This window comes from Suncus etruscus, chromosome 1 (assembly GCF_024139225.1).
Source record: "Suncus etruscus isolate mSunEtr1 chromosome 1, mSunEtr1.pri.cur, whole genome shotgun sequence".
In the NCBI taxonomy this organism is placed as follows: Eukaryota; Metazoa; Chordata; class Mammalia; order Eulipotyphla; family Soricidae; genus Suncus; species Suncus etruscus.
Genome location: NC_064848.1, coordinates 36448947 through 36473802, shown reverse-complemented (window position 1 = coordinate 36473802; position 24856 = coordinate 36448947). Strand labels below are relative to the sequence as shown.

Sequence of the window (24856 nt, the reverse complement as noted above, 5' to 3'; positions counted from 1 at the left end):
AAGCTTGCCACAAAGAGCTGAGAATGTAATTAGAATAGAAAAGGGTTTACTATGAACGAGACCAGCCTGGCACCCCTTCATTAATAGTAGTGCAAACCATAGTGTCAAAAAAGAAAGAAAAAGATAAAGAGGGAGACAAAGAGAGAATAAATGAAGTAAAATGCCTGCTCCAGAGTCAGGCTGCGAATGGTGGATGGGAGGGCAGATGATATCAGGGAGTGTGAGAGGGAAACTCGACATTGGTGGCAGGAAGTGAGCACTGGTGAATGTTATACATTGTATGACTATAATTCAATCATGAGCAAATTTATCTGTGAAAATACAAACTATAATTTGAACAACCTTATAACTAATAGAAATAAAAAACTAAAAACAAATAATTAATAAATAAAATAAAAATAAAAGGAACCCTAATTCACTGTCACTACATACCTGAAATACAACTGTGAAAGACTTGTAATTCACAAGTCTCAATAAAAATTTTTAAAAATAAAAGAACTAAATAAAATAAAAGGCAAATCATTAGGGTTACCTGTAATTACAATTTTAGTTCATTGTAATTGAAGAAAATGGACATACATTTATGTTTATTAATAATCTGTCAGTTCTATTTTCTGAAAATATAATATTTGAGTAAAAACATTTGGCTATACCTATTCATCATTATATTTGACAATAAACCTACTGTGTCTATTATACCATGTTTATATGAAAAAATCCAGACACATATTCATATGCATATGTGGAAAATTTTTCTAATATTTTAAAGTTGAATCACACCCTAAAATATTTTATTGATCCTGTTTTTCATATAATTTTACTCTTACTCATTTACAGTCTCTATTCCAAGAATGATATGATTTTTGAATATTCAAGGAAAGTAAGCCAGCCAATATGCACTGCCAGACAGGGAATGAATGGCTCCAGGCTCAAATCTGTTGTGTCAAGGCTTTGGCATGACATTTGGCAGGGAACTAAATCAAACAGAACACAATGCAAATCATCTCAGTTTCCCATAGTCAGGCAGAATCAACCTCAAGCCTGCTGTTAGTTATTACTACTGTTTCCCTCTGATCTTCCAGGGAGTGACATTTCTGGAAATGAAATGAAAAGAGGAGCATTTTCTAGGCGTTTTTCTAGGGTAAAAAATTAGGAGAATCTATGCTTTGAAAAGCATGCTTCCTGGGTTTGAAGAGTGAATAACATCCTAGTGTGAAAATCAAAACAATACTAAAAAAATTACTCACTAATAATTTATTACATAGTTATGTGGGGAGGAAACCCGCCTAAATTATCTAAAGAACCTCTTATGTCACATGCATTGAGTAAATTTTATTTTATTTCTCAATATTTTTATTACTACTTTTCCTTTTGCTGCTATTTTATGTTTAGGAGAACGCACACATGATTGGTTGTGGTACCTGCCAAAGGCAATCACTTTAGTTGCACACGTGCTGACTGAGAGTTACTTCATTTGTGTGGAGCTTTCTTGTTGTAGTGCTTGCCAGAAGTCATAAATTATTTTGTTTGCAGTAATCACATACAACAGACTGAGCTGCTCTGGATTGCAATGCAGAAGTAGAGACAAGAGAGTCAAGCAATGTAGAAGTACTTGGAGCATGTGGTTAGCACCAGGGATTACATTTGCAGCTTCATAATAAAAAGTCAGAAGTTTTCTTGATTTTTTTTCTTTTCCAGGACCCATTAATTATTTGGACTTTACATTAATTTTAGCAATTTTCTTGATTGTTCTTTGAACATGAATGGCTCTCTATATTTATAAATTTTGTGTCACATAAGCTTATGCAATAGTATTTGTCTTAACTTTGTGTTGGTAATAGTTTTCTTTTGAGAAGATTTTAAGAGTTGTAACCTCTTTAATTTTCTATTTAGTTATGGTGGATTAAAAATTATTCATTATTGTATTTCAGGAACATAGTGTTTCAGCACCAATTTCCTCACCATTGTTTATTTTCCTCCATCAATGGCCCTCCCACCCACCAGTCTCTTTTGTTTTGTACTGTTTTTTACAAGACTATTGGTGATATAGTTTCATACATAACTTTTCACTATCTTTCTTCATTTTCTTCTTCCAGTTTAGTGCTATCATCTACAATAGTTGTTGTTTCCTCCCTGATTATTCCCAGCACCCTTGGAGGGCATGTTTCCTTCTATTTCCAACTAGTTATCATGTTCTTCATTTCCACTGTCTTTATACATTTATTAGTCCCTCATTATGTTTCTTTACATTCCACGTATGAGAGATCATTCTATTTATTGAGAGAGATTTATCTATTTATAGAGAGACATCTAGTCTATCTCTCTCTGACTAACTTCAATCAGCACGATATTCTCCAAGCCCATTCATTCAAAAGAGTAGAAGCAAATTGCATGACTTTCTTAAGGCTAAATGAAATTCCTTTTTGCATATGTACCATAGTTTCTTTTTCTAGCATCTGTTTCTGAATGCTTAGGTTGTCTCCAGACTTGGATATTGTGGATAAAGCTAAAGGGACATAAAGGTGCAAATGTCTTTTCTCCATATTTTGGAAGGCCCTTAAGTCAAATGTAAGCTCAATTACTAAATGTTTTAATAATGTCCATTTTAATTCTCAAAAAAGTTGGACCAGTTAATATTCTCACAGCAGTAAATAAAAATTACTTTTGTTTGCATACAATATTTGTCCTTTTGATTCTTTTTAATGTGTATCAATCTCTGATATGTCACCTCTTTTTTGACTTGATTTGCATGTCATTGATAATTACAGACAAAGAACCTTTATTTCCTTGTGCTTTAGGTCATTTGAATATTTTACTTAAGAAAGTTTCTGCCTGCCTCTTCACCAATTTTGGTTGAGTTTTTTTTCTTTCTTTTTTATGGTAAAATAACAATTTTTTTATTTACTTAATATAATTTTTGTTTATATCATAGTGGCTTATATATTGTTGACAATAATATTTTAGGTACATGTTAACTTAATATCAGGGGGATTCCCATCACCGAATTGTTCTTCCTACACATCCGTTCCCATCCTACCTCCCATATCTTCCTTCCTCACTCCCAGGGCCACAAGAATACTTTGTCTCCTCTGTGCCTAACTTGCTACTTAGTGGTCTTACACCTGTTTGGTCTTGGTAGCTCCCTTATTTCCTTCTGTAACTGTGAGGCAGGACTAGATAGATAAAGTTACATGGTTTTGTTTGAAGAAGAGAAAAGTAATAAACTGGGGTAACAATCAAATACGCCAGAAATGGGCGGAGTCCTTGTCATCAGTTTGAGAGACAAGGGGAGAAAGGTGAATCACCCCAACAGTACAAAAAGAAGTGTCAAATAAAATATCCAGTGAGCACTCCAACAATAAAGGTAAGCACCAAATAAAAGCCATGATCTTGAAATAAAAACATGGCAGAGCACATAAGAAATAAAAGAAAGGAAGAAAATAAATATATAAATATAAATGAAGACAAGTTCAGTAACCATATCAAAACAATGAAATCAACAAAAAATAGATAAATAAAAAAAGGAGAAAAATTGTTTTGTGCTATTTTTTTCTTTCCCTCCTGCACAGGCACAGTAAATCTTGGGGTCATTTGAAGAGGAATTCCCTCGGCCTAAGAGCTGCAGGATTTCTCCACCCTTGGAGGATATTGTCATGGGATTAACTATAGACTCCATACAGGTTCATTTACTCTCCCCTTGGTGATTTCATGCTGTTTGGAAGACTTCTGCTTCGTCCTGGGTGATAAAGTCAGACCTCTGTATCTAAAGATCTCGGTATCTACACAAGTCAAGGGGTGGAACTTATGATGAAGTCTTTCTTTGTGGTTCTAGAAGTTCTGTTCCCTCAGTGTCATTTTAATCCATCTTCTGTGGTTGGTGGTCTTGGTCTTTGCGTTGATCCTAGGATGTTTCCAGAAAACCCATTCCGTTGCTATTTTCTCAGACAGACCTGGATCCCAGACATAGAAATGAAACAGTTCTTCACAACAGCTACAGAAAACAAATCCCGTCTGGGACATCCTTATTACTGCTGGGATACATCAAGTGCCAGTTCTAAAGTGATATCCTGACGAGGAAAATGGGAACAACTTGACCTAAGAGCAGGTTATCCTACCCCACTAGCTAACGATAAGACGAAATCAGAAGACTTGACACCCTTTCATCTGTCCAAAAGCCAAGATTGTGATCTACAGATGACTGGCTGATAGAACCATGACCGTACTGTATGTATCCTGGGACCAATAAAAAAAGCCCTAGTCTAGAGTTTGAGCTATGGCCTGCACAACAACCATGATCTCCAGTTCCAAAAGTCTGTCTGAGAAAATTGCAATGGAATGGGTCTTCTGGAAACATCCTAGGATCAGCACAAAGACCAAGACCACCAACCACAGAAGACGGATTAAAATGAGTTTTTTTTTTATATTCAATTTTTTTTATTATTTATTTTTTTTGATCATAGTGGCTTACATATTGTTGACAATGATATTTTAGGTACATATTTACATAAAATCAGGGGGGATTCCCATCACCAAATTGTCCTCCCTACACCTCCGTTTTTGTCCTACCACCCATATCCTCTTCCCTCACCCCCAGGGTAGCTAGGATGTGTGGTCTCCTCTGTATCTAGCCTACTGCATAGTAGTCTTGCACCTATTTGGTCCTGGTGTCTCCCTTGTTTCCCCCTCTAATTGGGGGGGGCAGGACTAGCTAGTTCAAGTTACGTGGTTTTGTTTAAAGGAGAGAAAAGTAATAAACTGGGGTAAAAGTCTAATACGCCGAAAATAAGCGGAATTCTTCCAGAGGCTCTCAACATCGGTTTGAGAAATGAAGGAGAGAAAAAAGGTGAAACATTCCACCAGTACAAAAAGAAGTGTCAAATATCCCGTGAGGACTCCAACAATAAGCACAAGCACCAAAAAAAAAAAAAAAAAAAAAAAAAAAAAAGAAAAAACAAAAAAAAAACAAAAAAACAAAACAAAACAAAACAAAACAAAAAAACATAAAAACCCACAAAAACAAACACAAAACAAAACAAAACAAGCAAACAAACAAAAAAATGTCATGGTCTTGATATAGGAAACATGGCATAGCATACAAAGGAAGAACAGAAAGGAAGAGAAAGAATAAGTATAACTGGGGACAACTTCAATTATCACACCCAAACAGAGAAATTGACCAAAAATAGATAGGTAAATAAAAATAATAATAATAAATAAAAATAAAATAATATATATATATAAAAATAATGATTTGTGCTTTTTGTTTTTTGTTTTTTTTCCCTCCTGCCCAGGCACAGTAAATATTGGGGTCATTCGAAAAGGAATTCACTTGGCCTAAGAGATATGGGGTTTCTCCGCCCTTGGAGTGTATTGTCATGGGATCAACTATAGCCTCTGTTCAGGATCATTTACTCTCCCGGTGGTGCATTTGTGGTGTTTGTAAGACCTCTGCTCTGTCCTGGGTGATACTATCAGGCCTCTGTGTCTAGGGATCTCAGTATCTGCACAGATCCTGTGGTGGGAGTTATGATGAAGTCAGTCTTTGTGGTTCTAGAAGTTCTGTTCCATCAGTGTCATTTTAATTTATCTTCTGTGGTTGGTGATCTTGGTCTTTGCACTGAACCTAGGATGGCACCTAGGACAGTGTCTTTCTTTGTGCTTCCAGAAGCCCCATTCCGTTACAATGGTCTCTGCCAGACCTTTGAAACTGGGGATCATGTTCATTGTGCAGATCGTAGTTCAAACCTAGGTTAGGGCTTTTTTTTATTGGTCCCAGGCTGTATACAGTCTGGTCATGGTTCTAGCAGCAGTCATCTGTAACTTGAAATCTTGGCTTTTGGGCCTTCCAAAGGGTGACAAGTCTTCTGATTTTGTCTTGTCATTAGCTAGAAAGGTAGGATAACCTTCACTTAGGTCAAGTTGTTTCCATTTTCTTCGTTGTCAGGATGTCATATTAGAGCTGGCATTTGTTGGTGACCTTACAGTATTGCGGCTGTCCCGGGTGGGATTTGTTTCCTGTAGCAGTTGTGAAGAACTGTGCCATTCCTGTGTCTGGGATCCAGGGTTCAAGGCTGGCTTGATGGTATCTAAACACCTGAGGTCTAAGTTAATTCCACATGACATATTTTCAAGGTAGGAGATATCCCTCTATTGTAAACAACTATGAGTTCCTATCTCTAATAGATAAGAGCTCTCTTTTTTTTTTAATATATATATATTTATGTAAGAATTCCCCTTTATTTTAGTGTGCCTTTGCAGGGGGAAATGGTGCTACCTTATATTGTTGGTGCATTTGGGGGTGGTCAAAAGGGGAAAACAGAAACAGGTTACATACCCAAAAAAAAGATGAAAAAATAATAAATAGAAAAAAAATAGGTATCAAAAATGTATGTGCTTACATATGTATATGTAGGCCAGATTTTTTTTAAATGAGGTAGCAAAGTATTTAAAGGGCCAAAGTGATGCATATGACTATCTTACATTTGGGGAAAAGCAGGTAAAGAGGTGGTGTGATACAGTTCTTATGCTTATGTTGGAAATACAGGTTTTCCCATTGTCTTTTGGGTTTTTCTTGTGGTGTGTGGGTCCCCAGGCATCTTTCCATCCCATCCCCAGATCTTCTTCAGAGTGGCAAAAGATTAGTGGCAGGGAGGTCCTGGAAGGGTTCTTGCATTGAGGATACTTTTAGACCTAAGTCCGGTTTCAGGTAACAGTCCACGTTAGGGGGAGTTGGTGGGGAGGGCCGCGCAGCATGGATCCGCAGGGGAGTTGGCTGCCTTTTCTTGCAGGAGACGAGGTGTGGGTTTGACTGGGTGTCCTCTCGACTGGGTGCTGGGTAATGGTTCGTTGGGGTAGGAGGTCAATCTTGATGCCTAATAGATTAAGGACTGAGGGTGGAGAGTTTTAATATGGCGGGAGGTCTGTATGGGGTTGAGGGGTGAAGGGATAGTTGGATTTCCAAAGGGGGAAAAGGGGAAGGTATATGGAAGGGGTAGGAAGGGAGAAAAGAGAAAATACTTTAGAAAGAAAGGGAGAAGAGAAAAGGAAACAAGTAAAGAGAAGAGTAGAAAAGAGAGAGAAAAAGAAAAAAAAGAAGAGAAAAAAAAAGAAGATAAAAAATAAAAAAGAAAGTAGTGAGAAGAGAGGAGAGAATAGCAGGGGAATGCTAGTTTGCCTGAATGTGTTCACAGAATAGAGCGTGTAGTTTAAGTCTGTACGTCTCAGTTACTGCTTTGGTGGTCTGACTGGTCACGTGCTTCAGTTCCTAAAAGAAGGTGTAACCTAGAGATAAAATGTATGTTAAAGAGTTTTCTCGGGGCCATCTCATATTGCAAGCTAGGTATGGTATCTCGTGTGGTATCCTGCGCTGCCATCTTAGTTTATCCGCCATTTGTATTCAAAGATGCCTGTGGATATAAAAGCTGAGAGGTTATTTTAAATATTATAAGATAAAGACAATAAAATATAGTGTTATGGGATGATTCCATTGCAGATAGTGATTTCCCGTGGTGCTCTTTACCTGTGTTCCTGAATACTATCTCTAAGTGATTGTTGTGGGCCTTTGTCGTGGAAGGTTGATTACATACCTGTTCTCTCTACGGTGCAGTTTTTGGTGTTGCTGCTTTCTTTGTGGAATAATGTGTAGTCAAGAGTTTGCGTTGTTCCTTTTTCAAGTACTTTGGGGACTGCTCCTGAGTATATGTTGACTATTGCAGTGTTTAGAGTTTCTACCCTGTTAAACCGTGTTATTTGATTGTTGAGTATCAGTTGTGTATAAGATGTGTGTTCTGGGTGCTTCAGAATAGTGCTACCATTCTGTGTTTCTCTTTTGTCTTCTGACTTACTTTGTTTAATATAATATGATCTAGGTCCATCCATGTTGCTGCAAAGTCTGTGATTGTATCATTTCTGACTGCCATGTAATATTCCATTGTGTATATATACCACATCTTAATGATCCATTCATCTGTTGTTGGACATCGAGGTTGGTTCCAAGACTTGGCTATTATACTGAGTGCTGCGATGAATAGTGGGGTGCACATATATTTTGGAATGAATGTCCTTCCCACTTGGGGGTATATACCTAGGAGAGCAATTGCTGGGTCAAATGGCAGCTCAATTCTGAGTTCTTTGAGTACTCTCCAGACTGTTCTCCATAGGTGTTGGACAAGGGGGCATTCCCACCAGCAGTGTATGAGAGTTCCATTCATACCGCATCCCCGCCAACAGAGATTGTTCCCATTATTTTTAATGTGAGCCATCCTCACTGGTGTCAGGTGGTATCTCATTGTTGTCTTGATTTGGATCTCTCTGATGATGAGTGAAGGTGAGCAGGTTTTCATGTGTTTGTTGGCCATCTTTTTGTCTTCCTCAGAGAAGTGTCCATTCATTTCATCTCCCCATTTTTTTATGGCTTTATTTGGTTTTGGGGGGCTCAGCTTTCTGAGTGCTTTGTATGTTCTGGATATCAGCCCTTTATCTGATATGTCGAGTGAAAAGATTTTTTCCCATTCTGTTATCTGTCTTCTTGTGTTAAGTAGGGTTTCTTTTGCCATGCAGAAGCTTTTTAGTTTGATGTAGTCCCATTTGTTTATGTTTGTTGCTAATGTTCTTGCCAATGGTGCTCCATTCTCGAAGACCTTTTTGATATATAGGTCTTCGAGTGTTCTGCCTATTTTATTCTCAATAAACTTTATAGATTCGGGTCTTATTTCAAGGTCTTTGATCCATTTTGAGTTGACTTTTGTATAAGGGGTGAGGTATGGGTTGATCTTCACTTTTGTACATGTGGTTTTCCAGTTGTACCAACACCATTTGTTGAATAGACTTTCTTTGTTCCATTTCAGGTTCTTGCCTCTTTTATCGAATATTAGTTGGCTGTATATCTGGGGGTTTATGTCAGGGAATTCTGTTCTGACCCACTGGTCTGAGGTCCTGTCTCTGTTCCAGTACCATGCTGTTTTGATTACTATGGCTTTATAGTATAGTTTCAAGTTAGGTAAGGAGATGCCACCCAGCTTCTTTTTTTTCAGTTTTTGTTTGGCTATCCTGGGTCTTTTGTGGTTCCAGATGAATTTTGTGATGGATTGTTCTATTTCTTTAAAGAATGGTGTCTGGATTTGGATAGGGATTGCATTAAATCTATATAGAAGTTTGGGTAGGATAGTCATTTTGACTATGTTAATTCTACCTATCCATGAGCATGGGATGTTCTTCCATTTCTTTAGATCGTCTTCAATTTCTTTCTGAAGTGTTTTGAAGTTTTCCTGGTATAGGTCTTTCACTTCCCTTGTAAGGTTGATTCCTAGGTACCTGATATTTTTTGATACTATTTTAAGTGGAATTGTATTTTTAATCTCTCTCTCCTCGACTTCGTGATTTGTATATAGGAACGCTACTGTCTTTTGTGTGTTGACTTTGTATCCAGCCACTTTGCTGTATTGGTTAATTGTTTCTAGGAGTTTTACTGTGGACTGTTTAGGGTTTTCAATGTAAATCATCATATCGTCTACAAATAGAGATAGTTTGTGTTCCTCTTTCCCAATTTGGATTCCTTTGATTCCCTTCTCTTGTCGGATTGCTATTGCTAGGACTTCTAAGGTTATATTGAATAGGAGTGGAGAGAGTGGACAGCCTTGCCTAGTTCCTGACCTTAGTGGGAATGCTTCTAGTTTCTCACCATTAAGTATAATGTTGGCTGTTGGCTTTTCATAGATAGCTTTGACTATCTTGAGGAAGGTTCCTTCTAAGCCTATTTTACTGAGTGTCTTTAACATGAAAGGGTGTTGGATTTTGTCAAATGCCTTCTCTGCATCGATTGATACGATCATGTGGTTTTTATCTTTCTTGTTGTTGATGTGATGTATAATGTTGATTGATTTGCGTATGTTGAACCAACCTTGCATTCCTGGTATAAATCCCACCTGGTCATGATGTATTATCTTTTTGATATAGTGCTGGATTCGGTTTGCTAAGATTTTGTTGAGTATCTTTGCATCTATGTTCATTAGTGAGATTGGTTTGTAGTTTTCTTTCTTGGTGATGTCTTTGCCATCTTTGGGAATGAGTGTGATATTTGCCTCATAGAAGGAGTTAGGGAGGATTCCTGTTTTTTCTATGGTTTGGAAGATCCTATGGGTAAGTGGTAGTAAGTCTTCTTGGAAAGCTTGATAGAATTCACCTGTAAATCCATCTGGACCTGGGCTTTTGTTCTTACGGATTTTTTTAATTACATCTTCAATTTCCTCTGAGGTGATTGGTCTGTTTAGGCTTTCTAGATCTTCCGTTTCCAGTCTTGGAAGAGGTTTTTTTTTCCAAGAATCTGTCGATTTCTTCTGGGTTCTCTAGCCTGGTGGAGTATAGTTGTTCATAATATGATCTCATGATATGTTGTATTTCTTGGGGTTCTGTTGTAATCTCTCCCCTTTCATTAGTGATCCTATTGATTTGGGTGTTTTCCCTCTTTTTTTTGGTGAGTTTTGCTAGGGGTTTGTCTATCTTGTTTATTTTTTCAAAAAAACAACTTCTGGTCTCATTGATTTTTTGTATTGTTTTCTTGGTTTCGATGTTGTTTATTTCTGCTCTGGTTTTTATTATTTCTTGCCTTCTGGTTGTGGTTGGATTTCTCTGTTGCTGTTGTTGCAATTCTTTGAGGTGATCTTTTAAGCTGTTGGTTTTGTTATTTTCCTGCTTCTTGACATAGGCCTGTATTGCTATGAGTTTCCCCCTAATTACTGCTTTTGCTGTGTCCCACAGATTTTGACATGTTGTCTCTTCGTTGTCATTTGTCTCAAGGAATCTTTTTATTTCTTCCTTGAGTTGTTCTTTGATCCAGCTGTTGTTGAGCAGCATGTTGTTTAATCTCCAGGTATTAGTTTTTCTCCATTGCTTCTTCTTTTTTTTTTTTTTTTTTAATTTTTTTTTTTATTTAAACACCTTGATTACATACATGATTGTGTTTGGGTTTCAGTCATAAAAGGAACACCACCCATCACCAGTGCAACATTCCCATCACCCAGGTCCCAAATCACCCTCCTCCCCACCCAACCCCCGCCTGTACCCTAAACAGGCTCTACATTTCCCTCATACATTCTCAATATTAGGACAGTTCAAAATGTAGTTATTTCTCTAACTAAACTCATCACTCTTTGTGGTGAGCTTCCTGAGGTGAGCTGGAACTTCCAGCTCTTTTCTCTTTTGTGTCTGAAAATTATTATTACAAGGGTGTCTTTCATTTTTCTTAAAACCCATAGATGAGTGAGACCATTCTGCGTTTTTCTCTCTCTCTCTGACTTATTTCACTCAGCATAATAGATTCCATGTACATCCATGTATAGGAAAATTTCATGACTTCATCTCTCCTGACAGCTGCATAATATTCCATTGTGTATATGTACCACAGTTTCTTTAGCCATTCATCTGTTGAAGGGCATCTTGGTTGTTTCCAGAGTCTTGCTATGGTAAATAGAGCTGCAATGAATATAGGTGTAAGGAAGGGGTTTTTGTATTGTATTTTTGTGTTCCTAGGGTATATTCCTAGGAGTGGTATAGCTGGATCGTATGGGAGCTCGATTTCCAGTTTTTGGAGGAATCTCCATATCGCTTTCCATAAAGGTTGAACTAGACAGCATTCCCACCAGCAGTGGATAAGAGTTCCTTTCTCTCCACATCCCCGCCAACACTGTTTATTCTCATTCTTTGTGATGTGTGCCATTCTCTGGGGTGTGAGGTGGTATCTCATCGTTGTTTTGATTTGCATCTCCCTGATGATTAGTGATGTGGAACATTTTTTCATGTGTCTTTTGGCCATGCGTATTTCTTCTTTGTCAAAGTGTCTGTTCATTTCTTCTCCCCATTTTTTGATGGGGTTAGATGTTTTTTTCTTGTAAAGTTCTGTCAGTGCCTTGTATATTTTGGAGATTAGCCCCTTATCTGATGGGTATTGGGTGAATAGTTTCTCCCACTCAGTGGGTGGCTCTTGTATCCTGGGCACTATTTCCTTTGAGGTGCAGAAGCTTCTCAGCTTAATATATTCCCATCTGTTAATCTCTGCTTTCACTTGCTTGGAGAGTGCAGTTTCCTCCTTGAAGATGCCTGTAATGTCCTGTAGTGTTTTGCCTATGTGCTGTTCTATATATCTTATGGTTTTGGGGCTGATATCGAGGTCTTTAATCCATTTGGATTTTACCTTTGTACATGATGTTAGCTGGGGGTCTAAGTTTAATTTTTTGCAAGTGGCTATCCAATTGTGCCAACACCACTTGTTGAAGAGGCTTTCCCTGCTCCATTTAGGATTTCCTGCTCCTTTATCAAAAATTAGATGGTTGTATCTCTGGGGAACATTTTCTGAGTATTCAAGCCTATTCCACTGATCTGAGGACCTATCCTTATTCCAATACCATGCTGTTTTGATAACTGTTGCTTTGTAGTACAGTTTAAAGTTGGGAAAAGTAATTCCTCCCATATTCTTTTTCCCAATGATTGCTTTAGCTATTCGAGGGTGTTTATTGTTCCAAATGAATTTCAAAAGTGTCTGATCCACTTCTTTGAAGAATGTCATGGGTATCTTTAGAGGGATGGCATTAAATCTGTATAATGCCTTGGGGAGTATTGACATTTTGATGATGTTAATCCTGCCAATCCATGAGCAGGGTATGTGTTTCCATTTCCGTGTGTCCTCTCTTATTTCTTGGAGCAGAGTTTTATAGTTTTCTTCCATTGCTTCTTCTTGACGTCAATTTTGAGTTCTGTTGCATAGTGATCTGAAAGGGTACTTCTAATGATCCTTACCTTTGTGGTCTTATATAGGTTGGCTTTGTATCCTAAGACATGGTCTATTCTGGAGAAGGTTCCATGTGGGCTTGAGAAGAATGTGTATTCTGCTTTCTGGGGATGGAGGGCTCTATATAAGTCTATTAGCCCCAAATCTTCTAATTTTTCATTTAGAGCTCTTATTTCTTTGCTATTTTTCTGTTTGGTGGATCTGTCCAGTGGTGATAGTGGAGTATTGAGGTCCCCTACTACTATCACATTTCCCTTTATGTGTTTCTCCAGGTTTATGAGCAGTTGCCTCACATATGTTGCTGACTCTACATTAGGTGCATAGATATTGACCAGGGTTAGTGTTTCTTGATCTAATGTTCCCCTGATCAGTATGTAGTGGCCCTCTTTGTCTCTGATCACTTTCTTGATGTTGAATGCAATTTGGTCTGATATAAGAATGGCTGTCCCTGCTCTTTTTTGTTTTCCATTGGCCTGAATAATTACTTTCCATCCTTTTATTCTAAGCCTGTGCTTATCCTGTAGTTGTAGGTGTGTTTCTTGCAGACAGCAGAAGTCTGGTTTATTTTTCCTAATCCAGTTCTCTACTATGTGTCTTTTAATTGGAGAGTTTAGTCCATTAACATTTAGGGAGATTATTGAGAGAGATGACTGTTGTGCAGTTGTGTTGTGTAGGGTGGTTTTTGTTACAATCGGGGGTTTGGATTGTGTAATTCATCTCTGAGCAGGTAATTTAGGATTGGTTTAGTTTGCACAAATAGTTCAAGCTCGTTCTTGTTTGAGAATGTTTTTAGTCTATCCTCCCATATGAATGATAATTTTGCTGGGTATTGGACCCTAGGTTGGAAGTGTCTTTCATTCAGTCGTTTAAATATGTCATTCCACTGTCGTCTTGCTTGAATTATTTCGAATGGGAGATCTGGTTTGATTCTTATGTCCCTACCTTTGTACTTGAGATTTTTTTTCTCTCTTATTGCTTTAAGGAATTCCTCTTTCTCTTTATTTTTTGCCATTTGGATTACTATATGTCTTGGAGTTGTTTTATTAGGGTCTATTTTATTAGGGACTCTTTTCACTCCTGGATTGACATTGAGGTTTCTTTCCAGAGGGAGGGGAAGTTCTCTGCTATTATCTCTCTGACTACTTGTTCTTCCCCTTTCCCTATTTCCTCCCCTTCTGGTATACCCACAATTCTTAGATTGTTTCTTTTGTCCTTGTTCATTAGATACTGGACTTTTCCTTCCAGTGCTTTGCCTTTTATTTCTTTGTTGGTTTCTTGATCATTTTTTGTTTGCAGTTTTCCTTCGAGTTCTTCAATGTGTCTCTCCAACTCTGTGTTTCTGCTTGTAAGGCTTGTTACTTTGTCTTTTAATTCCTTCATTTCTTTTTGTATGGACTCTCTCATGTTCTTTAACATTTCTTCTTCAATTTGGCTGATTCGTTCATCCATAGATTTCTTATACTCGGTAGCTAAGGTTTCTTTCATTTGTTTTATTAATTATTGCATTTCCTTCCTCATTGCTGCTTTTAGGTCACCTTCCCATGGATCTGTGCGTTTTGGCGGACTTGGAAACTTGATAGGGTCTGTCTCTGTATTTTCAGATGTTAGGGTTCTCTTTGATTTACCCATATTTCTTTGCGTCTATTGGTATGCTTTGGAGTACACCCACGTGGAATGGTCCCAGGGAAATGCACTCTTTCTGGGCACTGGTGCGGGGGGGGGGGGGGTCGTGGATGCAGGGATCCCTATGCCCCAGGTGGATTGGCCTCTGGGCGCTGCACTCACTTTAGGGAGAAGCATGCAGACTGTGGGGCACAGAGGTCTCTGAATGCCCACCTTTTTTTCCCCCCAATTTTATGGGTTCTTGATTATTTAAGAAATTTTGGTGTTAGGCCTGAACTGGCTATACCTATAAGTTGTGTTATCGCGTTCGCGCGGTTCGCGCGGGCTGTGTCTTTGGACGGTGTCTCCCTAGCTGGGGAGAGCTTCAGCAAGTCGCCGGGGGCGGGGCCAGGCTGCTCGCGCGGGCAGCGTGTTTGGGCGGGGTCTCCCTACCTGAGCAATGCTGAAGGAAGTCCCCTGGGGCAGAGCCAAACTGCTTGCGCGGGCTGCGTCTTTTCTAAAATGAGATTTTTTTAAATAAGGGTCTACCAGTGTGTTATATGACATTGGATATAATCCCTTATCACCTGGTTTCTGTAAATAATTTGTCCCAATCTGTAGGCTATCTTTGTATTGTAATCAACTTATTCTTTGCAGTATATAAGCTTTTTAATTAAATGAAGGCTCAGTTGTATATCTTTGCCTTACCTTGTTTGGTCAATGGTGCTTCATCCCTGAAATGCCTTTAGAATCAATGTAACAGAGAGTTCAGCCTATGATTTCCTCTATGTACATTATGGTTCCAGGTCTGCTACTCAGGCCTTTGAATCCATTTTGATTTAACTGCATGATGTCTAAAAGTGACCTGTGTTCATTTCTATGCATATAGCTGACCAATTTTTCTAGTACCACTTGCTGAAGAGACATTCCTTGCTCAGCTTTATATTTTATGTTTAGTTTTTGAAGATCATATACCTAAGGTTCATCTAAGGTTAACACCTCTATTCTATTGATATGTCTTTATTACAGTGCATTGCTGTTTTCATTACTACCACTTTGAGAATTGTTTGAAGTTGGGGAAATGAAACCTCCCATAGTCTTTTCCCAAAGAGTCCTTAGCCATTTAGGGGCTTTTCTATTACAGATAAATTTCAAGAGTGTTCCATGCATTTATTTTATGTGTATATAGGAACTACATTGAAGCTGTACAATGGTTTGGGTTGTATTGCAATTTTGATGATGTTAATTCTAATCCATGAGTAGGGATGTGTTTCCTTGTTTAAAATGAAGTTTTGTGGTATTTTTTGTTTAGAACTTTGGTTAAGCTGATTCAGAGGTACTACAATTTCTGAAGCAGACTTGTCCTTTTTTTAATTTTTTTTAAATATCTCTATTCTCTTTCATTATTTGTATTTAGAAAGCAATGGAGTTTCATGTGTTAATTTTTTTTAGCCTGACACATACTGTAGAAATATATTTTTTCTAAGAGAAATTTATTCAGTTTTTAAGATTTTCCTAAATAACAAATAGGAAGAGCTTGGATCTTTCCCTTTTTTCTAGATAATCTTTTTTTTTTTCTTCAGTTTTTGGGCCACACCCGGCATTGCTCAGGGGTTACTCCTGGCTGTCTGCTCAGAAATAGTTCCTGGCAGGCACGGGGGAGCATATGGGACACCGGGATTCAAATCAACCACCTTTGATACTGGATCGGCTGCTTGCAAGGCAAACACCGCTGTGCTATCTCTCCGGGCCCCACTAGATATCTTTTTCTTGCCTAATTCCTATGGCAATTTCTTTCAGTCTGATAGAGAGTAGAACTTGTGAAAGTGGGTAACATTGTTTTATGTCTGGTATAAGTTTTTACATGGTAAGTATGTATTTCCACAGGCTTCTGGTAAATTACTTCGACTATGTTTAAATTCCCATCATTCCCATATTTTTAGAATTTTTTTATGAAGTGTGAATTATAATTTACAAATTATGAATAATTAAAATGGTGCTGGATCTTTTCTAATGGTTTTTCCTAATCTATTTATCTGATAATATGATTTTTTAAATTTTATTGACTTCTGTATTACATTGATTGACTTGTGTATATCAAACTATCCTTGTATCCACAGAATGAATTGTGTATGATCTTTTTGATGAGTTGTTGGGTTTAATTTGCTGCTATATTTTTAGATCTTTACATTGGTGCTCACCATGGGTATTGTTCTGTAATTCTTTTGTTGTTTTGTGGTGTTGGTGATTTGGGTGGTGTTTCTGTCTTCTTTTGCTATTATGGCGTTGTATGCTTTATAAAAACTCAGTTTCTTCAGTTCCTATTGAACTTGGTAAAGATTCTCAGTAGGCCTTCTTTAACAGTTTAAAGAATTCACTGGTAAATACATTTGGATTAGGATTTAACTTCACAGGTAGATTTGATTATTATTTTGATCTATTTGAAAATAAAAGGTCTTTTTAGGTATTATCTTCATTGTTCACTTTGAAAGGTTTTATGAGACTAAGATTGTATTCGTCTATTTTGGGCTCTCTCATTTTGTGCTATATTTTTTTCAAAGTAGTCTCTGGTGATTATTTGAATTTCTGTGGCATTTGTATGATGTCCCTTTTTCTATTTCTAATTTGGTTTATCAAGGTTACCCTTTCTTTTTGTGAGTCTTGCTAGTGGTAAATCTATCTCATTGATTTTTTTCAGAAAAATCAGCTCTGATGATCATTTGGATCATATTCTGCAATTCCAGTTTATACATATTTTCTCTAAATTTTATTATTTAGTTGGTTTAGCATGCTTTGGGTTCACTATGTTAAATGTCCTTCCAGATACTTAAGGTATGGAGTCAAGTTTTTTTATATGAGCCCTTTTATTCTTTCTGAAAAAAAGCTTGCATATTTTTTCTCTTACTACTAATTTTACTATGTCCCACTGGTTCATACTGAGTTTTGGCAGGTTCTGTTACCATATTTCTTTGTTTCCAGGAATCTTTTTATTTCCTTTTTGGTTTTATCTCAGACCCACTTGTTCAGTATTGAGCTGTATAATTATCAGAGTTCGAGTTAATTTTATTTTTCTGTTTGTGATATACATTTTTAGTGCTTTATGGTCTGAGAAGTTATTTAATATCATTTATATCCTCTTGACTTTGTGGAGGTGTTTTGTGTCCCAATATGTGGTCTATTTTGGGAACTGTTCCACTTACACTAGAGAAAAATTTGTATTTGAAAGATCAAAAACCCTATATATATCTACCAAGTTGATGTGTTGTATTTCTACTTTCAAAGAAAAATATTTTCTTACTGAGCTTAAGTTACATTAATCTATTACGAGCTCACAGAGACATGTTGAAGTCTGCTACTAATATTTCCTATCATTGTCTTACAGTCTGATAGCAGTTATTTTAAGTATTTTTCTGATCTGTCATTAGCTACAACTATGTTTAGAAGTGTTTGCTCCTCCTTATGTGAATGACATTGATAGTAAAAAAAAAAAAAAACCTCACTGTCTTTTATAAACTTTTGAGCCTGAAGTCAATGTCAGTTGATATTAGTATGGCCACCAAAGCCTTTTTGAGGAAGTTGAAAATTATCTTCTTTGAGTCTGTTTGCTCTGACTATTCAAATGTGTTTTTGGCAGACAACGGAATATTGGTTTCAATTTTCTGATAATATGTATTTACTAACTGGTGCATTTAATTCGTTAATGTAGAGAAAGATTATTGCCAAGGAATTTTGTACCACATTTCATATGAGTTTTGAGTTTTTGTGGTATTTATTTTGTCTTAATATAGTCCCTTTAGTTTTACTTATAAAGATGGTTTGGTCTATATAATTTATCTGTGAAGTTTTGTGTTGTTCCACAAAATCTGAATGAGAGTTTGGGTAAAGTATTCTTTTTTTTTTTTTTTTAATATATATAATTTTTATTTTGATCATAGTGTCTTACATATTGTTGACAATAACATTTTAGGTACATATTTACATAAAATCAGGGGGGATTCCCATCACCAATTTGTCCTCCCTACACCTCCGTTTTTGTCCTACCTCCCATTTCCTCTTCCCTCACCCCCAGGGCGGCTAGAATATGTGGTCCCCTCTGTATCCAACCCACTACTTAGTAGTCTTGCCCATGTTTGGTCTTAATGCCTCCCTTATCTCCCCCTCTAATTGTAGGCAGGACTAGCTAATTCAAGTTGCATGATTTTGCCTGAAAAAGAGAAGATAAATAAACTGGGGTAAGAGTCTAATACTCCAAAAATGGATGGAATCCTTCTAGAGGCTCTCATCATCGATTTGGGAGATGAAGGAGAAAAAGAAGTTGAAACACTCCACCAGTACCAAAAAAAAAAGAGTCAATTATCCAGTGGGGACTCCATCTATATCGGTAAGCACCAAAAAAAAAAAAAAAAAAAAAAAAAAAAAAAACAGATGAAAAACAAAGCAAAACAAACAACCAAAAACCAAACAAACAAACCAAAAACACGCCATGGTCTTGAAATAAGAAACATGGCATAGCACATAACGAAAGAAGAGAAAAGAAGAGAGAAAAAAAAATAAGTATAATTGGGGACCACGATTTCAGTAGTCACACCCAAACAGAGAAATCGACCAAAATAGATAGGTATATAAAAATAATAATAACAATAATAAATGAAGGGAAAAATATATGTATATATGAAATAACCAAGGTTTTGTGGTTTTTGTATTTTTGTTTTTTTTCCCTCCTGCCCTGGCACAGTAAATATTGGGGTCATTCTAAAAGGAATTCACTTGGCCTAAGAAATATGGGGTTTCTCCGTCCTTGGAGTATACTGTCATGGGATCAGCTCTAGACTTTGCTCAGGATCATTTATTCTCCCGGTGGTGTTTTTTTTTTTTGTGTGTGTGTGGAAGACTTCTGCTCTGTCCAGGGTGATACAATCAGAGCTCTGTGTGTAGAGGTCTCCGTATCTGCACAGATCCTGAGGTGGGACTTATGATGAAGTCAGTCTTTGTGGTTCTAGAGGTTCTGTTGCCTCAGTGTCGTTTTAATCCATCTTCTGTGGTTGGTGATCTTGGTCTTTGCACTGAACCTAGGATGGCTCCTAGGATAGCATCTTTCTTTGTGCTTCCAGAAGCCCCATTCTGTTGCAGTTGTCTCTGTCAGACCTTTGGGACTAGGGATCATGATTATTGTGCAAGTCATAGTGCAAACCCTGAACTAGGGCTTTTATATTGGGCCCAAGGTGTATACTGTCTGGTCGTGGTTCTAGTAGCCAGTCATCTGTAAGTCACGATCTTGGCTTTTGGGCCTACCAAATGGTGCCGCGTCTTCTGGTTTTGTCTTGTCGTTATCTGGTAAGGTATGCTAATCTGCTCTCAGGACAAGTTGTTCGCATTTTCCTCATTGTCAGGATATCATGTTAGAGCTGGCCCTTGTTGTTGACCCCGCAGTATTAAGGCTGGCTCAGATGGAGTTTGTTTCCTGTAGCTGTTGTGAAGAGCTGTGCCAATCCTTTGTCTGGGATCAAGATTTCAAGGCTGGATGAATGGTATCTAATCACCTGAGGTCTAAGCTGATTCCACATGACATATTTTCAAGGTAGGAGATATCCCTGTATTGTAAACAACTATGAGTTCCTATCTCTAGTAGATAAGAGCTCTTTTTGTTTTTTATATATATATATGTAAGATTTCCCCTTTATTTAGTGTGTCTTTGCAGGGGGAAGTGGTACTACATTATATTGTCGGTGTAGCTGGGGGTGGAGAGAGGGTATAACAGACACAGGTCACATACCCAAAAATGATAAAAATAAAAATAAAAATTAAAATTAAAAAAAAAAAAGAAAGAAGAAATAAATAAAAATGTATGTGCTCTTAAATGTATATGTAGGACCAACATTTAAAAAAAAATAAATAAATTTAAGAAAAGAAGAAAAATGAGTTCGCGAAGGTTTTAAAGGGCCAAAGTGGTGCAAAAGACTACCTTACATTTGGGGGAGAGCAGGTAACGAGGTGGTGTATTACAGGTCCTATGCCTATGTTGGAAGTACAGTTTTTCCCATTGTCTTTTGGGTTTTTGTTGTAATGTGTGGGTTCTCAGGCATCTTCCTATCCCACCCCCTGACCTTCTTCAGGTTGGTAAAAATTTGCGGCAGGGAGGTCTTGGAAGAGTTCTTGCATTGGGGATACTTTTGGACCTAGGTCCGGTTTCAAGTAACAGTCCACATTAGGGGGAATAGGTAGGGAGGGCCTCGCAGCATGAGTCCGCAGGGGAGTTGGCTGTCTTTTCTTGTCCGGGACGAGGTGTGGGTTTGACTGGGTGTCCCTTCTCTTGGGTGCTGGGTACTGGTTCGTTGGGGTAGGAGGTCGATCTTGTTGCCTAATAGATTAGGAACTGAGGGTGAAGTGTTTTAATATAGAGGGAGGTCTGGATGGGATTGAGGGGTGGAGGGATAGTTGGGTTTCCAGAGGGGGGAAAGGGTAAGGTGTATGGAAGGGGTAGGGAGGGAGAAAAGAGAAAAATACATTAGAAAGAAAGGGAGAAAAGAAAAGATAGAAAGTAAAGAAAAGAATAGAAGAGAAAAAAATCAAAAAGCAAGTGGTGAGAAGAGAGGAGAGAATAACAAGGGAATGCTAGTTTGCTTGAATGTGTTCAGTGAATAGAGTATGTAGTTTGAGTCTGTTCGTTGCTGTTACTGCTTTGGTGGTTTGACTGGTCACGTGCTTGAAACCCTAAAAGAAGGTAAACCTAGAGATAAAGTGTATGTTAAAGAGATTTCTCAAAAAAAAAATAAATAAATAAAAAAAATAAAGAGTTTTCTCGGGGTCATCTCGTAGTGCAAACTAGGTATGGTATCTCGTGTGGTATCCCGAGCTGCCATCTTAGCTTGTCCGCCCTTTGTATCCAAGAACGCCTGTGGACAGAGAAGCTGAGAGGTTATTTTACATATAGTAAGATAGAGGCATTAATACGTAGTGTTATGGGATGTTTCCATTGGAGTCAGTGGTTTGCCTTGGTATTCTTTACCTGTGTTCCTGTATACGATCTCTACAGGACTATTATGAGTCCTTGTTGTAGAAGGTTGATTACGTACCTGTTCTCTCTATGCTGCTGTTCTGGTGTTGCTGTTTTCTTCGTGGTATAATGTGTAGTCGAAAGTTTGTGTTGTTAGTTTTTCATGTGTTTTGGGCACTGTTCCCAGGTATATGTTGACTATTACAGTGTTTGGAGTTTCTATCCTGTTAGACCCTGTTATTTGATTGTTAAGTATTAGTTGTGATTAAGATGTATGTTCTGTGTGCTTCAGAATAGTGCTACCATTCTGTGTTTATCTTTTGTCTTCTGACTTACTTCGTTTAACATAACATGATCTAGGTCCATCCACGTTGCTGCAAAATCTGTGATTGTATCGTTTCTGACTGCCATGTAATATTCCATTGTGTATAGATACCACATCTTAATGATCCATTCATCTGTTGTTGGACATCGTGGTTGGTTCCAAGATTTGGCTATTATACTGAGTGCTGCGATAAATAGTGGGGTGCACACGTATTTTGGGATGAATGTTCTTCCACCTTGGGGGTATATACCTAGAAGTGCAATTGCTGGGTCAAAAGGGAGCTCAATTCTGAGTTCTTTGAGCACTCTCCAGACTGTTCTCCATAGATGTTGGACTAGGGGGCATTCCCACCAGCAGTGGATGAGGGTTCCCTTCATACCACATCCCCGCCAACAAAGATTGTTCTCAGTATTTTTGATGTGAGCCATCCTTACTGGTGTAAGGTGGTATCTCATTGTTGTCTTGATTTGGATCTCTCTGATGATGAGTGAAGGTGAGCATGCTTTCATGTGTTTGTTAGCCATCCTTCTGTCTTCCTCAGAGAAGTGTCTATTCATTTCTTCTCCCCACTTTTTAATGGCTTTGTTTGGTTTTGAGGGGCTCAGTTTTCTGAGTGCTTTGTAAGTTCTAGATATCAGCCCTTTATCTGATATGTCTAGTGAAAAGATTTTTTCCCATTCTGTTAACTGTCTTCTTGCATAAAGTAAGGTTTCTTTCGCCATGCAGAAGCTTTTTAGTTTGATGTAGTCCCATTTGTTTATGTTTGCTGCTAAGGTTCTTGCCATTGGTGTTCCATTCTCGAAGACCTTTTTGATATATAGGTCTTCAAGTGTTCTCCCTATTTTATTCTCAATAAATTTTATAGATTCGGGTCTGATTTCAAGGTCTTTGATCCATTTTGAGTTGACTTTTGTATAAGGAGTGAGGTATGGGTTGATTTTCACTTTCGTACATGTGGTTTTCCAGTTGTGCCAACACCATTTGTTGAATAGGCTTTCTTTGTTCCATTTCAGATTCTTGCCTCTTTTATCAAATATTAGTTGGCTGTATATCTGGGGGTTTATGTCTGGGAAATCTGTTCGAACCCACTGGTCTGAGGTCCTGGGGTAAAGTATTCTTGATGAGGTATTCATCTCATTATTGTTTGTTTGTTTTATAATATCTTACTGCTGTCTTCAGGACTAGAGAATTCACTATGGTAAAACTGCTGTAAAGATTAAGGATGCTCATCGCTTCTCGGCCTTTTGGCTAAGATCAAGTGTAGTATCTGTTCTTATCAGTTTACTATCTGATACGTCCTCTATCCGAGGACAATATATTAAATGAATTTTTGGAGCTGGGAGTCGGAAGAGGAGCTTGCTCCGTCCGCTCCGCGCATTGACCCGGTATTGCAGTACCTCCGGGAACAGTGCACCCCTCTCAGGGGGGTTAAAATTGAAGTCACGGGGCCGGGTGGTGGCGCTAAAGGTAAGGTGCCTGCCTTGCCTGCGCTAGCCTTGGACGGACCGCGGTTCGATCCCCCAATGTCCCATATGGTCCCCCAAGCCAGGAGCAACTTCTGAGCACATAGCCAGGAGTAACCCCTGAGCGTCACTGGGTGTGGCCCAAAAACCAAAAAAAAAAAAAAAAAAAGATTAAGGATGCTCTATTGAAGGTAATTCTTGATCATGCTACTTTTAGTATCCTGTTTTTGTGTTTTTCATCATTCTGATTATGATGTTTTTCGGCATATATTTATTTGGAACTCTTCCAGAGGTTACTCTTCAGACTTATAAGATATGAGCCCGTTAATTCTCCATCATTCTCCAGCTCTGGGAACATCTCAGAAATGATGGCTTTATTACCTCTTCATTAGTGTTATCATCCGGGTCTCTGGGAACTCAGATTCTAATGTTACTCCTCTTGAATTCATGCTAAGTTCTTTTCTCAATTGTTATTTATTTTGATGATTTTTTGTCATCTTTTGTTGTTTAATGGAGGTTTTCTTCACCTCATCATGGAAATCACTCGCTCTGTCCAAGGCTTGTGAGGTAATCCTATAAGTTTTTCATTTAGCCTACCAGTTATTCCAGTTCTGACATTTGCTTATAGTTTCTCATTTCTGTTATTATATCCTCCTTCATTTTTATTAAGTAAAATGCTTATACAATTTATTCATAGTTGAGTTTTAGAAATACAATGTTGCCACACCAGTTCCATCATCAGTGTCAACTTCCCTCTAACAATATTCCCACGTTCCTTCCAAAGCCTCCCCATCTCAGCCAGTCATCTTGATAGGCAACTCATTAAGTTTGCTTGTTTAATGTTTACATCATGTGTTAATATATCCATGAATTATTTATTTATTTAATAAATCCATGATTTTTATATTTACTGCTGTTCTTCCTTAATACTGTCAATGTACCTGAATTTTTTTGATCCTGTCCCTATTACTTATTATCTGCTTTTCTCTCCCTCTACTTAATTTCCTTATTTTCACAATAATCTGGGGCCAAGATAATTAGTAATTCCCCCTACTTAAACTATTGCAATTCCCATGCAGTTATTCTAAATACTATATTAAATGATATCATCTAAATACTATATATAAATGATATTATCCTATTCTACTCTTTGCTTACTTAATTTAACTTCTCTTCCAGTTTCATTTATATTGCAATTAATTGCATGAATGTAGTATTATTTATATTTGTGTAACATTCTATTATATATGTGTACAAACATACATCATATGTTTATATATACACATACACACAACATATAATCAACATCTGCTCATATGTCATTGAACATCTGGGTTGATTCAACTCTTAGCTATTATAGCAAGTGTTACAATGAAAAATGATGTGCATGTGTTCTTTTGAATAAATAATTTTCTGTTCTGTGGATAGATATCAAAAGTTAAGTTGCTGGGTAATATAGTAGTTTAATTTTAAGTTTTCTTAGAATGCTATTTAATATTGCCATGGGTATTGGACTACATGGCATTACCAATAGCAATAAATTAGAATTTCTTTTTCATGCATTCCTACCAACATAGATTGTTATAAGTTTTGATTGTTTGTTTGGCTGGTTGGTTGGTTTGGTTTGAGAGCAATACCTTGCGATGTTCAGAGATTACTTTTGCCTTTTCATTCGGAAATTTTTCCTAGTA

General features: G+C 37.6%; 1 protein-coding gene and 1 non-coding gene across 4 annotated transcripts in view; both read left to right on the top strand.

Moving 5' to 3' along the window:
* The window catches only part of PTPRD (protein tyrosine phosphatase receptor type D), a 1813832-nt gene that overhangs the window by 181911 nt on the left and 1607065 nt on the right, over window positions 1-24856 (top strand). The gene's annotated exons all lie outside the window — the stretch shown is intronic.
* Window positions 22931-23121, top strand: LOC126033672 (U2 spliceosomal RNA). Its single transcript, XR_007504483.1, has one exon. It is a non-coding gene; the product is annotated as a U2 spliceosomal RNA (small nuclear RNA).